This window comes from Lissotriton vulgaris, chromosome 1_2, assembly GCF_964263255.1.
Source record: "Lissotriton vulgaris chromosome 1_2, aLisVul1.2, whole genome shotgun sequence".
Taxonomy (NCBI): Eukaryota; Metazoa; Chordata; class Amphibia; order Caudata; family Salamandridae; genus Lissotriton; species Lissotriton vulgaris.
In genome coordinates, this window is record NC_141686.1 from 55,478,452 (window position 1) to 55,494,946 (window position 16,495).

Below are 16,495 nucleotides of genomic sequence, written 5' to 3' on the forward strand. Positions count from 1 at the left end.
TAAGTTAATTTAATAAATTGCAGTAATGTTATTGTAATGTATAATTTTTGGATAATGTTAATTAATTAATTTTAAATAAACAATATTAATTAATAATTTCTATTAATTACAGCTAATGTGCTAATAAATTTGAATTTTTTGTTATTGTTAATTATTATTTAATTGTTAATTAAATAGTAATCTTTAATGTTGTGTAAAAGAGTATTTTGAGGGTTCAGGCTCAGTTTTAACATCTTTGTTAAAGGGGTATTTTTTTGGGTTCAGGGTCAGTTTTCAGTTTGTGGGTTAAGGGGTATTTTAAAGAGTTCAGGGTCAGTTTTCTGTTCTTGGTTAAAGGTGTATTTTTTGGAATCAGGGTCAGTTTTCAGTTTGTGGGTAAAGGGGTTTTTTAAGGGTTCAGGGTCAGTTTTCAGTTTGTGGGTAAAGGGGTATTTAGAGGGTTCAGGGTTAGTTTTCAGTTCTTGGGTGAAGGGGGTTTTTTGGGTTGAGGGTCAGTTTTCAGTTTGTGGGTTAAGGAGTTTTTTAAGGGTTCTGGTTCAGTTTTCAGTTCTTGGGTAAAGGTGTATTTTTTGGGATCAGGGTCAGTTTTCAGTTTGTGGGTAAAGGGGTATTTATAGGGTTCAGGGTCAGTTTTCAGTTTGTGGGTTAAGGGGTTTTTTAAGGGTTCAGGGTCAGTTTTCAGTTCTTGGGTAAAGGTGTATTTTTTGGGATCAGGGTCAGTTTTTAGTTTGTGGGTAAAGGGGTATTTATAGGGTTCAGGGTCAGTTTTCAGTTTGTGGGTAAAGGGGTATTTCTAGGGTTCAGGGTCAGTTTTCAGTTTGTGGGTAAAGGGGTATTTATAGGGTTCAGGGTCAGTTTTCAGTTTGTGGGTAAAGGGGTATTTATAGGGGTCAGGGTCAGTTTTCAGTTTGTGGGTAAAGGGGTATTTATAGGGTTCAGGGTCAGTTTTCAGTTTGTGGGTAAAGGGGTATTTATAGGGTTCAGGGTCAGTTTTCAGTTTGTGGGTAAAGGGGTATTCATAGGGGTCAGGGTCAGTTTTCAGTTTGTGGGTAAAGGGGTATTTATTGGGTTCAGGGTCAGTTTTCAGTTTGTGGGTAAAGGGGTATTTGTAGGGTTCAGGGTCAGTTTTGGTTTTTGGGTGAAGGGGTATTTTTAGTGTTCAGGGACAGTTTTGGGTTTTTGGGGTACAGGTGTACAGGGTAAAAAAATTATATACTTTAAAGCTATTACAGGCAAATACAAATAAATATAACATTACATTATTAAGTTTTACATTTATCTAAAAAATATATGTATTAGCAACTTCAGAGAAAATAGCTAGACTGGAGTTGGAATAGTAATTATTAATTGGTTAGTGTCCAGCACCATCACTGATATTAGCTACACTGGAGTTGGATTAGTAATTAATCATTGGTCAGTGTCCACCACATTTAATGATATTAGCTTGACTGGAGTAGGAATAGTAAATAATTATTGGTCAGTGTCCTGCACCTTCAATGATATTAGCTTGACTGGAGTAGCAATAGGACATATTAAATTGGTCAATGTCCAGCACATTTGCATACATTTTTACATTACTGTCTTATAATATTACTAAATAAAGCAACATGGATGTTTGAAAAAAACTTTATTAACCATTTATGAAATTTTAATTGTGTACTACAATATAATCACAAACAAAAATAACATAACAGTATTTTGAATTTTATTATTCGCAGAATAATACATTAACTTTTATATACATGTTGTCAATTATAAACACAAATTTGTTCACAACATTATTTCTGTTAATATACAATATTCCTTTCATTACCTTTGAGTTACAAGTATTTATATTTAAAGAAATAAAACAAACAATTTTTTTTTAATTTCTACTATTAATATTTAATATTGTTATTATTAAATATTAATATTAGTAAATATATATATATAAAAAACATTTATAATTTTATCAAGTAACATGACTATTATTACATTTGTTCAAGAAATAGAAATACAAAATAATATATTTGTTGATACATATTTCAGACAATGTTGTTTCAAAATGAAACATATAAATATATTATGTTGTAAACTTTATCACAGTATAGGGGAACAATATGTTTAATAATAATATCTGGTATTGCTAAAATATTATTTTTGCAATTATATACTTTTCTTATAGTTAGACATTATTATAAAACATTTTGGAATTATTAATAAAGATAATAACACATTTATTTATTATTATTATTATTATTAATTAATACACATAATCATTCTTTAATTATTTTCAGATAAACATACATTCTGAGATAAAAAAACATTATTTCTGGGCATTGTTTATATATTAAATGGTTATAATGTTGATATTAATAACAATAAATAAGTTATATTATTTATTATTATTAATCATTACCATAAACAATTATAATGTTTACTTAAAAATAAACACAAACTTATTCATATTAATGTACACAATAACAAAATATTTACATCTTTTATTCAAAGTATTACATAATTTTTTAATATTATTAATATATAATAATTATTATATATTAATTTATATTAAATATATTTCAATTTCTTAAATAAGTTTAATTATAATGAGTATAGTCTATTAATTTTTAACATTATAAATGTGTATGTATTATATCTTTTTTACTATAACATTGTATTGTCTATGATACTTTTACACAAATGGTTTAAGGGGACTACTTTTTTACCGCGTAAGCTTATTGCGCTTCATTCTGGACGGGAGAAGCTCGCGGTTGGGAGTTGCTTCGCGTGGAGAGAGGTAAGGTTATTTTTATATACAAATTATAAGTAAGTGGTCATGTTTGAGGGTATAATCGAACTTTCTAGTGTTTTTTGGTGTATGTATGAATTGTTTAAGTAGCGTTTTGGTGAAATGTCTTCGTTACAGATGTGTCGTGAATGTTTTAGTTCTACTGTTATTTTAAGTGTTCGGAAATGTCTTCTTACATGGTTACTGTTAATTGTGAGTGTATTTACAACATTTTTGGGCTATTTGTGGGTGGGTTTCGTTATGTGTGTTATTTTACAGGTTCCGGTTCCTCGCATGGAAACTACATGGAAGGAAGCGTGTTTTTTTCCGGTGAAACTAATGTTTGACTTATTATGGATATATTTTTACATTTATCTCCTATTTTTCGTGTTTGCCAGGAGCGGTTTTTACACATTTACGACATTTTTCGGGTTTTTGGAGGGTTTCGAATTGGATTGATACGTTGATATGCGTGACCGTTTTTTAAAAGTTGTGTGTATATCACTTTAAATACTAAAGTGTCCACACTACTGTTTTCGGGATTTCCTGGAGCGTTTTTTTCATTTTTTAACTTTATTTTTGGGTTTTTGAGGGTTTCCCAAATTGGATTTGTCCTATATTGGATTGGATTGTATGGATTGCATTTTGCTTCATTGCGTCTTTCTCATCTACAAAAATTGTAAGTATTTACATTACAATTTTTATTGGGTGGGAAATGTCGATTTTTATGTAATGTGTATGTGTGTTGTAATTATAAACAATGCATGTTTGTTAAAAAATAATTTTCGTAATTTTAATAAGTTTGTTAAACAAATATGTATTTTTTATAATTAATTACAAATGTTTATGAAATGTAATTTTAGCATTATTGTAATAAGACATTAGTATATTTTGTGGACATTTTTATAGTAGACTTTTAGCTATTATTGACAGGTATTCTAATCCTCTAGTTGTAGGGTATAGTGTGACTTGACTTTGCAGTAGTCGGAACATTTGTTGAGTTTGTTTAGTGAGTTTTGGACCTATTTGGGATACAGATTGTTCCATTCTTAGTTCCTGTTAGCTTTGTTCTTTTTTCAAAGCTTCTAGAAGGTTATGGAATGTGGGTTTGCCTCTGCTTGTGGTTGCTTGGAAAGCATTATGCCACCCTTCTACACTGTTGTTGGTTTTAGCCTCTTGGTTTAAAGTACTAAGATAGACATTCCACCAAGGGATTTGGAATTTGGGTTGGCGTCGATGTCCAGACCTGTGCAACCTTCCCACCCAAGTATCTTCGAAATAGTCCAGTAATGGGGTTAGTTTATCTTCATTCCTCTTGTAATATGTGATGTCTATTAATAAATTGTAGTGTTCCGCTACATCTGTAACAGGGACGTAGGCCAGGGCTATCAATTTTTTTACTTGATAGGCAAAGGTGCTATCTGTTGAGTATAGTATACTTAAACTTGATTTTTGGAGATGCCTCCATATGCTCTGATTAAAATGATAATAGCAACCCTGGATTGCTGTGTGGGGAAATGTTCTCAAAATGCTATTAATCATAGCTAATTCGAAATCAATAATTATTTTTTCAGGAAAATAATTATTGATTTCAGTTTTGAGAACATTTAATATTTCTGTATAAGTGTTTTGCTGTTTGTTGGGTAGCAAACAGTAAATGAAAGGTATGTTAGAGTTATGGTATAAACCGTGGATGGAATACAGTTGAGAAAAAGGTTTTGGGCATGGTTTAAATTTTCCATCCATCATCCATTGGGACACTGTTGGATTTTTCTTAAATTACTTGCAGTTGCAAACATAATTATTCTGTTTGTACTGCTTTCATTGTCAAAAATGATAAATTTGTCTTTATTGTGTGTGATGGCCATTTCTGGTGAAATAATAATTTCCTCAAAAGTAGTTGGGTTGGGTTGGGTTGTGCTAGTGAGTCTTTTAGTGCGTGCTATTGTGCATTTCAGGGAGTCAATAGAGGGTAGTTGACCTGAAGCATGGGCTGGGACTTTTACCAGTTCTTCTTTAAGGATTTGTGTTGTTGGTTTTTCACTTTGTGTGCTAGCTGTTTTAATACTTTCTAAAGCATCTCTAATTTCAATTTCTTTGACATTTGGGGGATGATTGTGTTCCCTGGTAAATAACACATTAGTTTCCTCAGTAGTAGCCCTCCCATAACATTTGTTGGAGTAATATTTGGTACACTTCCCAAAAACTTTTCTACCACTTTGTCTTTCCTGATTATACACATAACCCATGTAACATAATAGTAATTTATTTTTCTGTGACATAACAAATTCTGCACCTTCTGTCATTTTGTTTTACTTGTTCTAGGATAGAGTAGAAAGAAACAAAATCAAAACACATATATTTCACTTTGTGGTGCTAACATCATTAATGATATATTTATACTTACTGTTACTCAAAGTAGTAATCACAAATGCAGAACTGTATTTTGAAGGATTTTCTTGTATGTATTTCTTTATTTACTGTTGGTATGAAAATATAGAAATGGCAAGTTAATGTTTACACATAACAAACGTTTTTCCTACAAAAAAGCAGTTGTCAATTTTGCTTACTTGTACATTTGCTATAAACATTACATATACTTACTTGTTTAAATAGTAGACTTGTAGTAATTGGTGGAGTACATCAAGGTAGTAAAGTTCAGATCTGTAGAGAAGATAGAAGAAATTAATGAAAATTATTAGAATTCATTATTTGAAACCTTGGGAAATGGGAAATATTTAAAAGTATACTAACTTCTAAATAAGTCGTTTTCTTTGCTGTAGGCAGAATAGCTGTATGATGTATTCAGAATATCTGTAGAGGAAATTTAAAATATATAACATGTTGTTAAGGACATAGTTTGCGTTAATTTCGGCAGTTTTAGACAAATTACAAGTATACTTACATTTTTTACAAGGTTAGTCTTGTCTTTTGGTATAGTTTGTGTTGGATGTTTTTATAGGATCTGTAGAATAGATGTATGTTGTATTCAGAATATCTGTAGAGGAAATTCAAAATATATAACATGGTGTTAAAAATATAGTTAGTGTTTTTTTCAGCAGTTTTAGACAAATTACACGTATACTTACATTGTGGACAAGGGTAGTCTTGTTTTTTGGGATAGTTGATGTAGGATGTTTTATATGATCTGTAGGGAAGATGTAATATGCAAGATATGTTGCTTAGAAATTTGCAATTATAAAATTGGGTGTTTAATAACAAAAACATCTATACTTACATGTTTAATTAGTGTAGTTTTATCCTTTTTTGTGTAGAAATAGGAAAATCTCAGTATATCTGTAAATATAATGTTTAAAACAAAGAAATAGTGTTGTGAAATAGTGTTTAAAAACAGCAGTTGTTGTATAACAGAGCATTAATATATACTTACAATCTGATTTTCCATGTGAAGAAATATGACCATGTAATAGGAATTGTTTTAGAGTAGTTTCTATCAGGAATGTAGGAAGAGATTAAAATAAAATAAGTGCAAGAGTTAGGATAATTAAGTAAAATAGTACATTTCTAATTTAGATTTCTAAATAATGCAGTGTTACTTACTTGAATAATTAGCTAATGAGCTGGATCTTGAAAGATGTTTCTTCAGGAACAAAATCTTCTGAGTGTTGGCATCTACTTTCCATAGAGTTAGCAGCAACAAATGGTAGAATGCATGTATCCCTTTTATAGTATGTGTATTTTGTGTGCTTTAATTTGATTGGTTGTAGGATGTAATGAACCATTGTATAGGCTAGTTTGAATTTTTTTTTGTTAATTGGTGTGTTTGCTGATGTGAGAATGGTCGTATGTGGTGATTGCCGCATTAAAGCAGGTTAGTTGTTAAATGAAATAGATTTTTTAAGTTAAAATAAGTAATGAAAAAGTTTGTTAAATGCAAAGAATATTCAGAAAATGATATAATGCATGTAATAGAATGTATAGCAAATGTTGATAAATAGGAATTTTTTTAAAGTAACAGGTATTATATGTAAAATGTATTTTGTATATAGCAATGACTTTTATCGATGATTAATATGGTATTTTAGACATGAAAGTGTACAAAAATGAACTCGATATTTGTTTTTCATGATATTTTAGTAGTCTATATTATTTTAGTCGATATTTTTGTAGTGTTAGGGCTAATTTCATGTACAACGATATATTTGTAGTCGATATTTATTAAAGCGATATTTATGTACTCTATATTGTACATACTCGATATTTTTTACTCGATATTTTTGTCATTTGTGTTATAAGTATAGAAAGTCGATATTTTTGTCATCGATAATTTGTCAACGATATTTTAGCAAGTCGATAATGTGACCGTCGATAATATTTCAGTGATCCGACCATGACTATGTCTTTACTCCGAAGCTTAGGTTTTGTAGTCAACTTAAAGAAGTCGGTACAGGTTCCGACGCAATCGGTGGACTTTCTGGGGTTCACGATCAATTCTCTATTGGCACAACTATTCCTTCCGCAGGCCAAACTGCGGGATTTGAAACTAGAGATAAGGAAGTTGTTAGACAGTCAGGTGGTGACTCTCAGGACGCTGGCCAGAGTAGTAGGCATTCTGGCATCGTCCATTCAAGCAATCTTTCCGGGGCCATTGCATTACAGGGCCCTTCAAAGGCTCAAGATAAAACATCTACGGAGGGGCCTATCGTACACGGACTCGGTACCTCTCTCGGAAGAGGTTCGGACAGAACTACAGTGGTGGTTAAGCCACGTGGATGCCTGGAATGGCAGGGCAATTTTCGGATCACAACCGGAAGTGGTGATCGAGTCCGACGCCAGCAGGTGGGGCTGGGGCGTGCGCTGTGGAGAAGTTTCTACAGGCGGCAGATAGTCGGCACAAGAACTAGAAATGCACATAAATTGTCTGGAACTGCTAGCAGGGTCGTTTGCGCTTCGCACTTTGTCCCCGAAACAGACGTCTTGTTGCATCCTCCTTCGCTTGGACAACGTGTCAGCGGTGAGGTATATCAACAAGTTGGGCGGCACGAGGTCGTCTATGCTTTTTCAAATAGCCAAAGATTTTTGGCATTATTGTCTCCAAAATCAGATCTCGGTGGTGGCGGAATACATTCCGGGTCAGGCCAATCAGGTAGCGGATTGGAATTCCAGACACCTGAGGGATTACAGCGAGTGGAAGCTGCTCCCTCGTGTCTTTCAGTGGCTTCAGGCGACGTGGGGCCCGTTTCAGACGGACCTATTTGCCTCCAGGCTCTCGTTTCAGATCCGCCGGTTCTTCAGCTGGAGACCGGACCAAATGGCGACGGCGACGGACGCCTTCCTCCAGGACTGGTCTCAGGGGATGCAATATGCGTTTCCCCTTTCCTCTTGATTCCCAGGGTGATGAAACAGGTAATCAGACAGAAAGCGGAGATAGTCATGGTGACTCCGTGGTGGACGTCCCAAGCTTGGTTCCCCAAGCTCTTGCAGTGGAGCTGCGATTGCCCACGGATGCTTCCGGACTCGAGATGGTTGTTGCAGGGCCCTCAACAGGAACAGCACCCGTTGCTACTGGAGGGCAAGCTGTCGCTGATGGCATGGAGGCTTTCCGGGAACAGTGGCAGTTGCCGGGAATTTCGAGCGAAACTGCTGAATTTATCAGACAGGCATGGGCGCCTTCCACCAGGAAACGTTATTCCTCGGCCTGGAAAAACTGGGTGGATTGGTGCGTGGGACGACGTTTGGATCCCGTGGGGGCAGAGTTGCCCCAAGTTTTGAATTTTCTGACGGAAAAGGCCGGATCAGGTTTAGCGTACCGATCGGTTAATAATTTTCGTTCGGCGATTTCAGCAGGGCATGCCCAGATAGACGGGAAACCGGTGGGCATGCACCCGATGGTATGTAAGCTGTTAAAAGGCATCAGGGCGGCCAAGCCGCCCTCGCCCAAGTATTCAGGATTGTGGGATGTGTCCTTAGTTCTTTCCTTATTCAATAGTTGGCCAAGCAATGCTCTTCTGTCCAGAAAGCAGCTATCGGCAAAACTGGCTATGTTGTTGTGTCTATCGTCTTGCAGACGGACTTCGGATGTGAGAGCTCTCGACGTAACAGGTAGAGTGTTCACCCCGGAAGGGGTTTCCTTTCATGTTTCAGGTCACACTAAAACTTTGTCACGTCACATTTCGTATAATGCTTTTCCTTCAAATGACAAATTGTGTGTGGTTCAATGCTTGAAAGCTTACGAGGAATGTACCAAGGCCTTGAGGCCGCAGGGTTGTAAACAGTTATTGATTGCCATTCAAAAACCCTTTAAACCTGTGGTAGCGGCCACGATAGCTAGATGGCTTCGTTATGTGATGACCGAAGCTGGAGTAGATACTGGTATCTTTGGTGCTCATTCTGTGAGAGGCGCAATGGCATCGAAATCGTATGGGTTTGGTTCAAGTATCCAAGATATAATGCGTTGTGCAGATTGGTCGTCTGAATCGACATTTAAAACTTTTTATTATAAGCCGGTGGGAGATATTACTTCTGTTGTCTTTAATCAAGCGTTAAACTAGCATAATCAGAAGCCTCCGGTCCTGTAATAGAATCAAAAATTTGCTATCATTCGCGCCAAGAATTTTCAATTCTATTAAGGGCACGGAGGCGAGGATTATCCCACCGGGCGTAATGTCTGTTTATTATACGCTTGCCCACCCTGTATTTCAGTGATTACGGTGGTGTTATCCTTTTTTCCAGGAGCTGAGAAAAAATCTGAATAAGAGACGATGGACGTCAAGCGGTTAAGCTGAAGTTTTCCTTCCACGTTGGAGTTCGTTTGGTTCAAGTTATGGACTTTCGCCTCAAAGAAAGAGGATGTGTAACGCACGCTGAGGGTTCTTGTGGACTATGGGGGCGTGCCTATAACCATGGTGTTCATGGGAAATGTAGTAATTTATTGTTTATTGCGAAAATAATATATTTTCATTGGCTGCTATGTTGATGCAGTAAAGTTTGAGAAGCATAATCCTCGCCTCCGTGTCCTTAATAGAATTGAAAATTCTTTGCGCGAATGCTAGCAAATTTTTGATTGTGCATTGTTTCATACAAGTTTAATGATTTATATTTCTGGCAGTCATGAGGGTGAAAAGTTGCAATTCATAGAGAAATAATACTGCGTATCAGCCATGTAATAGGTGGATGGTCACTAACTGAAAATGGTGCTTCTTCCACTTGCTTGATACTCAACAAGGTTTAGGTGGATTTTTTTTAGCCATTGTTTTTTGTATTAAGGTTAAATTATAGGGCTAAAAAATGTTGCCTCTTTTAGAAGTTGCCAAGTCACAAATCCTGATCTGAGAGTTTTAAGGTCCAATTTAGTTGTACTATAGCTCTTAATTGAGCCTAGCCATGCTTTAAGAGTCCCAAGTCTACTGCCCGAAGTTCTAAGGCTGAAGACATGATGTGATTGAATGGGTACACTCTCTTAGAAAGGTTGTGCATCCCATTGTCAATAACTTTAAAAACTGTTTGCAGGTTTTCTCTAATTCTCTATCCAGCTTCTCATTCTGAGGCATTGTTCCATAAGGCCAGAAGGCTCAACCTTCATGGGGGAACTAAAAAGAATTAAATGTTCCATTCTAGGTTATTTCATTTCAGAATCGGAAATGTTTCTTTGGATTTGCCAATTTAACATGGTTCAATTATCTTTTGATATGGAAGGTTTTTTAAGGTCTTTCTTAGTTCTAAATCCCAGGTTATCTGCTTCATCTCAATTGGTATGATGCATGCTTGAAATAATGTCAGTTTGCCTTGAATGTACCAAAATGTTGTTCAAATATACTTTGCTCATCAATATTTTCTTTACACTATATATTCTTGGATAGCCTAATTCTCCATGTATGCTTTTGGCTTTTGAATATATCAATTTGTTAGACGAAATTACAAGTTTCTGAAGTTGTTGTGGACTTTGTGAAAAATAGGAAGCTGAGGAATGTGACCTCTCCTTACTCTGAACAAAAGGAAATGTAATTGACTATTAAGAGGCAGAGCTATCACAATGCTCCCATTGTGTGATATTGTATACCTCCCTAGGGTAACTAGTTCTATGCATGTAATAGGTGCATAATGATGAAAAACATACATTTCTTCATAATTTAATGCATTTAAATAAGGTTCTTCTTTGTTCAAAGTCACATATGCCTGTTCATCGTGTTGCATAGATTCTGGGGCATCACAGAACCATGCTTGAGATCACAGAACCTTAGTAGACAGGGACTGAGTCATCCTACCACCTGAGTACCCATGAGCCCGGGACGGACTAGCTATAGTGTGTCACTTGCCCTCCTACTCACGCACAGAGGAATAATTGATTAGACACCCCAGAACACAATACTCTTAGGAATCGCGGTTGCAGGACACACCATTTCGCTCTCACGCTCTACAATAGGATCTGACAGAGACACGAGAAAAGTTTAAAATGTTTGTTTTAACTATTGTGCTCTAGTATGCAGTATACGTGCCACAATAAGTAAGAAGATGCCTAACACAAATACAGTCAGCATAGTAAGTAGTCCATACATCATAAAGGGAGCTGTTATTATATCAGGGTACCCTAACCTCCTCCTCTTCTACAGAAGCAAAGTGATCATATATCAGCGATCTCTGGGTGTTGGCACCAGACCCAGTACCTTAATATTCACAGATGAAAGATCTACATCTCAGGTCTCTTCCCTGGAAAAATCCCTCTCCAAGTGTGTTGTTAACTTTTCTGTGCATTGCTAACTGACAAAGTATGTGTTCCCAAACAACAGCTGCATTTGTGTGTTTGGTGTTGGTGCTGAGGCCTGACCAGAACCAAAATATTAAGGGGCATTGTTGTTTGACCTTGTCTAGGGTGTGCAGACTAAATCCCAGGAAAGACTTGAACTCAAAACGACAGTAGGTTCTGTGTGAAAGTACAGTGTGGCACAAAGCAAAATACGTTTGTATCATAACGTGAGCAAAGCAAAGGGCACTTTGAAACGTGCCAGATGTGGGCTGAGCTTGCCGAGCTACACTATGCGAAATTACGTTGAGTTGCATTAAAACTCAGTGCAATTCCGCAGAGTTCCGCAAATAGCCAGAGTTGCTCCGCTCGCCAAACCCTAATCGTAACACCATCTGCCCGGGCCTGTAATTACAGTGCCGAATATGAACAGATATTGTTTATTATAGATATGTTCTTTGCCGCTGGGTCGGCGAAGGCTGCAAGATCCCTCACCCGCCATGATCTTTATGTCGTGATTTCTATCAGCCTATGATGATTAATGTAACATATGAAGCCACAATCTTTAAGATGAAAGTTCAGGTTTTATTCAGAAGTAAGATCCCATCCACAGGTGAACATCCAGCCAGCATCAATGTAGGATTGTAACTCCCTGGTGAACAAAACATAACATTCCAGGAGATGTGCAGGAGATTCTAGTGCCTCATGACATCAGCGCAGCTATGTCATGAAGCACAGCACACAGAACCAGGATGCCACACATCTCCCTTCTAACAACACGAACAAAATTACAAAAAAATATTAAAGCATAAGTCACACAGTCACGTAGTCTTTCAAATACTCAGGAGAATGAGAGACTCTTGCAGACTTGCGAGGAAGTGAAGAAGATCCATCACTAGAAGCTTGGGAATGGCGATCACGAGAAGCCTCCACAATATCATCACTAACCACCACCACCCTGTTCAAATTCCAAACCCGATGGTCTGCAGTTTTGATGGCGTTTTTAAAAACTTTGATGACACGGATAGGCTCTTTAAAGGTAGCAGAGAGGGCCTTATTGTTTTTACAGGGGTTTTTAATAAGTACCCAATCACCCACTTTGACAGGAGTGACCTTTACCGAATTCCTTGCATCAAAAATCCTTTTTCTATTCTCAATCCTAGAAGATTCACGCACCATCCAATCATGACTGACATCATGAGAACATGGTTGTAAATCATTGACCCATGCAGGTGCTACAAGTGTATTAGGGGTACGTGATCTAAAAAGTTCAAAGGGAGTCTTCCCAGTAACAGCATGGGGAGATATTCTATAAACCTTAACCTTCTTGAAAACATCTGCCCTCCAATCTGTACCAGCAGACTTAGCCATTCTGATGGTTTCTTTAAGAACACGGTTGAATCTCTCAACAGTACCGTTTGTCTCTGGGTGGTACAGGGATGATTTCTTGTGTTTTATACCATGTTCTAACAAAAATTGTTCCATGTCTTTAGAGACTAACTGGGGACCATTATCTGTGAGAATGGTGTTAGGAATACCTTCCCTTGCAAAAAGTTTGTCCAAGAAGGCCACTACATTTTTAGTCTCAATGCCACGAGTAATGGCAATCTCTGGCCATCTGGAAAAGAAATCAACAAGGACAAGAACATACCACTCAGAACCAGCTGAGACAATGGGCCCCAAAATATCTAAACCCACCTCCTTCCAGGGTGCATTCGGTCTGTCTCTAATCACCATGGGCTGGACCTTAGGTTTCGCCACCCTCTCACTAAGAGCACAGTCAATGCAATCTCTAACTTTACGCTCCACTTCCAAATCCATATTTGGCCACCAATATGACCTCCTCAAGACCTCCTTGGTTTTTGAGACTCCTAAATGTCCAATATGTGCTAACGACATAAGCTCATCCCGAAGAGCTAGAGGTGGAACTAATCTAGTGCCTCTAAAAAGTAAGCCATCATGTTCTGAGAGCTGATCCTTGACATGCCAAAATTTCTCGACCCCTTCATTAGACTTTGGTTTAACCTTCCACCCGGTCATTAACAGTTTAAGTACTTCCACAAGGATCAAATCTTCTTGAACCATTCTTAACCACCTGTCTTTATCAATGACAGCCTCCTCAACAACACAAACCATTTCATCATCTTCATCAAAATCCTCTTTACTATTAGCCTCAGAAACAGGAACAAGGCGAGATAACGCATCCGCCACCTTGTTTTCCACACCAGGTAGGTACTTCACGTCAAAATCATAATCTTGCAAACCAACAACCCATTTCGTGATCCTACCTGACACAGCATCAATACCCTTTTTCTTCAAAATTTCACATAGCGGCTTGTGGTCCGTCCTCACCTCAAAGGTGGTTCCCCATAAAAGGTTTTTGAGCTTCTTGACCGACCAGTAAACAGCGAGAGCTTCACGCTCAATCACCGAGTATCGAGTTTCAGCTCCTTTTAAACTCCTTGACAAAAAGAGGATGACTCTTTCAGTTCCTTCTGACTTCTGTACAAGTACCGCACCCAAACCTTTCAAACTAGCATCAGTTATCAAAATAGACTTTTCAGAAGGATCAAAACTGCTTAATTTCGGGGCAGAAGCTAATCTTTCCTTGATGACCTCAAATTCTTGCTGACATTTTTCCTCCCAAATAAATTCCACTCCTTTCTTTAACAAATACCTCATGTTGGCACACAAAGAGGCAAAATCCTTCACAAACTTGCTATAATATTCAGCAAGCCCCAAAAAACTCATCAACTCTTCCTTGTTTTGCGGAGGTGCTTTGCACGCGTGGGTTCGAATCCCATCCTCGTCGCCAAATGTAACATATGAAGCCACAATCTTTAAGATGAAAGTTCAGGTTTTATTCAGAAGTAAGATCCCATCCACAGGTGAACATCCAGCCAGCATCAATGTAGGATTGTAACTCCCTGGTGAACAAAACATAACATTCCAGGAGATGTGCAGGAGATTCTAGTGCCTCATGACATCAGCGCAGCTATGTCATGAAGCACAGCACACAGAACCAGGATGCCACACAATTACTTCCTCTGGTCAGACCTCTTGTTTCGAGTCTCATCTCCTCACCCTCTCTATCGCTTGTCTCTCCCGCTTCCCCTCTGATCTTGAATGCATGAAGGCAGCTCACCTAAGAGCTGGAAATGTTACTTCCCGCCCTTCCGATCACGCTGCTCTGACGGCCTGATATCCCGACACAAGCCACATGCTTGGCCCCAACCAAGCATCTGCATAGACTGGGTCAGAGAGCTGTGTGATGTGCGGTAATCAGTGATACATAGTAGGAGGTCATATTGCACCGAAGTGGTTGGTGTACAGTCTACTCTGTCACCTATCATGGCTACCTTAGTATATTATTTAGTAATCAAACTTTTTCTCATACTGCAAGCAAATTAAATAAATAAGTAAATAACAATACCAGAGCTGGCAGCAGGACCATGATCCTTAGCGCGCTCATCATCACTCCGCTGAATGTCGGTGTGCCGGCTCCTGGATCCTAATTCTCCACTCAAACAACTCCAGCCGCCCACAACTCTCTCATTGGTTATCGCACACTGATGTCAAAATGCTTCACTCATTCATAGAATCCGATTAGACGCTCGTCCTGAATGATCGACACCCTACCTGTTCCATGCTCGCTCGCTCTCGTATCTGATCTATACCCGGCTCGATCCTGCATGGTCTATCATAATATCTGAATTGCATATCTGCACATAACTGCACATGTTGTAAAGCACTGTGATATCCTCGGGTTCAGCTAGCGCTATATAAAACTCCTTAAATAAAAAATAAATAAATGCAGAACCATGTAAACGCTTGTGGTGCTTTCTACGAAGTTAACTAGTGGGTGCAAGTAAATTCCGCTTTGCAGCATAGATGGAGTTTTTGCCAAACTCCGCTCTCCAAGCAGAGTGCAGATTTACAAAAACTCTGTGTACTCGCCGGTGGAGCGGAGTTTACTGCCCACCGCTACAACATACTCATGCTAACAGAGGGAAAATGACAATGGGCCTGCACAGAACATATGACAATCAGACAGCATTCATGATAACATCTGTTTATCCCAGCCACCTGAGATAGAACAAGGAATATTCACACCATTCATTGAATTTTCAAAACCTATGGTAATTGCAATGTCTCAGTAGTTTCCATGATCTGATAAGGAACTTTTTCCCATATTATGCCCTCCAGCACAGTTTAAGCTATGATGCTTGCAGCATAGATGTGAGAAGTTGGCCTGGTAAATGCTGTCCACTAATTAAAGTGGGCAGCTTGCACCAGTCCAAACAACCCTTATAGTCATTTATGAGGTCAAAGATAACCTTAGAAAGCTATCCAAGTGGTAGCTCTGGAGAGAAGCTTTCAGGCTTAGTCTTGAAGGAATGTTAAGCAGCATATTTTACCAGAATTCAACCTTATTGTATTGGTTAAATGAAAGGAGAGCACACAGTAGTTATAAAAATATGTATTTATTAACATAACACTCTCTAGTACAGCACAGTATCTGCTACACGCAGATATTCACAAAGCACACAATACTGTAGCATAGAAGCAATAGTAAAAAGCACTAATACACAGTGGGCTCCAGAAGGAGACCAGACCATATACTAAAATAGTCGTATAAGAACCATGACTCGAGCCAAGACAGTGTCTAGAGGACGTAGAAAGCCTGGGACCCCAAGGAACCATCCAGGGTGATCAGGTAGGGACTCCACGGAGGGCGGGTGCAGTGTGGGAACACGACCGCGTGCTCCGTACAATCCTATGGGGGAGTCGCAATTGATGTTTTAAAGTTTAAGGACCCTTCCAATGGACTTTGAAGAAACCCAGTCAGGAGTTTAGAGAGCCATCGCACCCATGCATACCATAGTACCAGAGTTACCTATCCCAGGGGAGCCGGGTGCGTAGGTCTGAAGTGTTGTCTGAAACCTCCGGCAATATCTTTGGAGCACTTTGAAGAAGAACCACTGCTGGGAAGAAGAAAAGTGTCCATCAGAATCCAAAGGTGGATT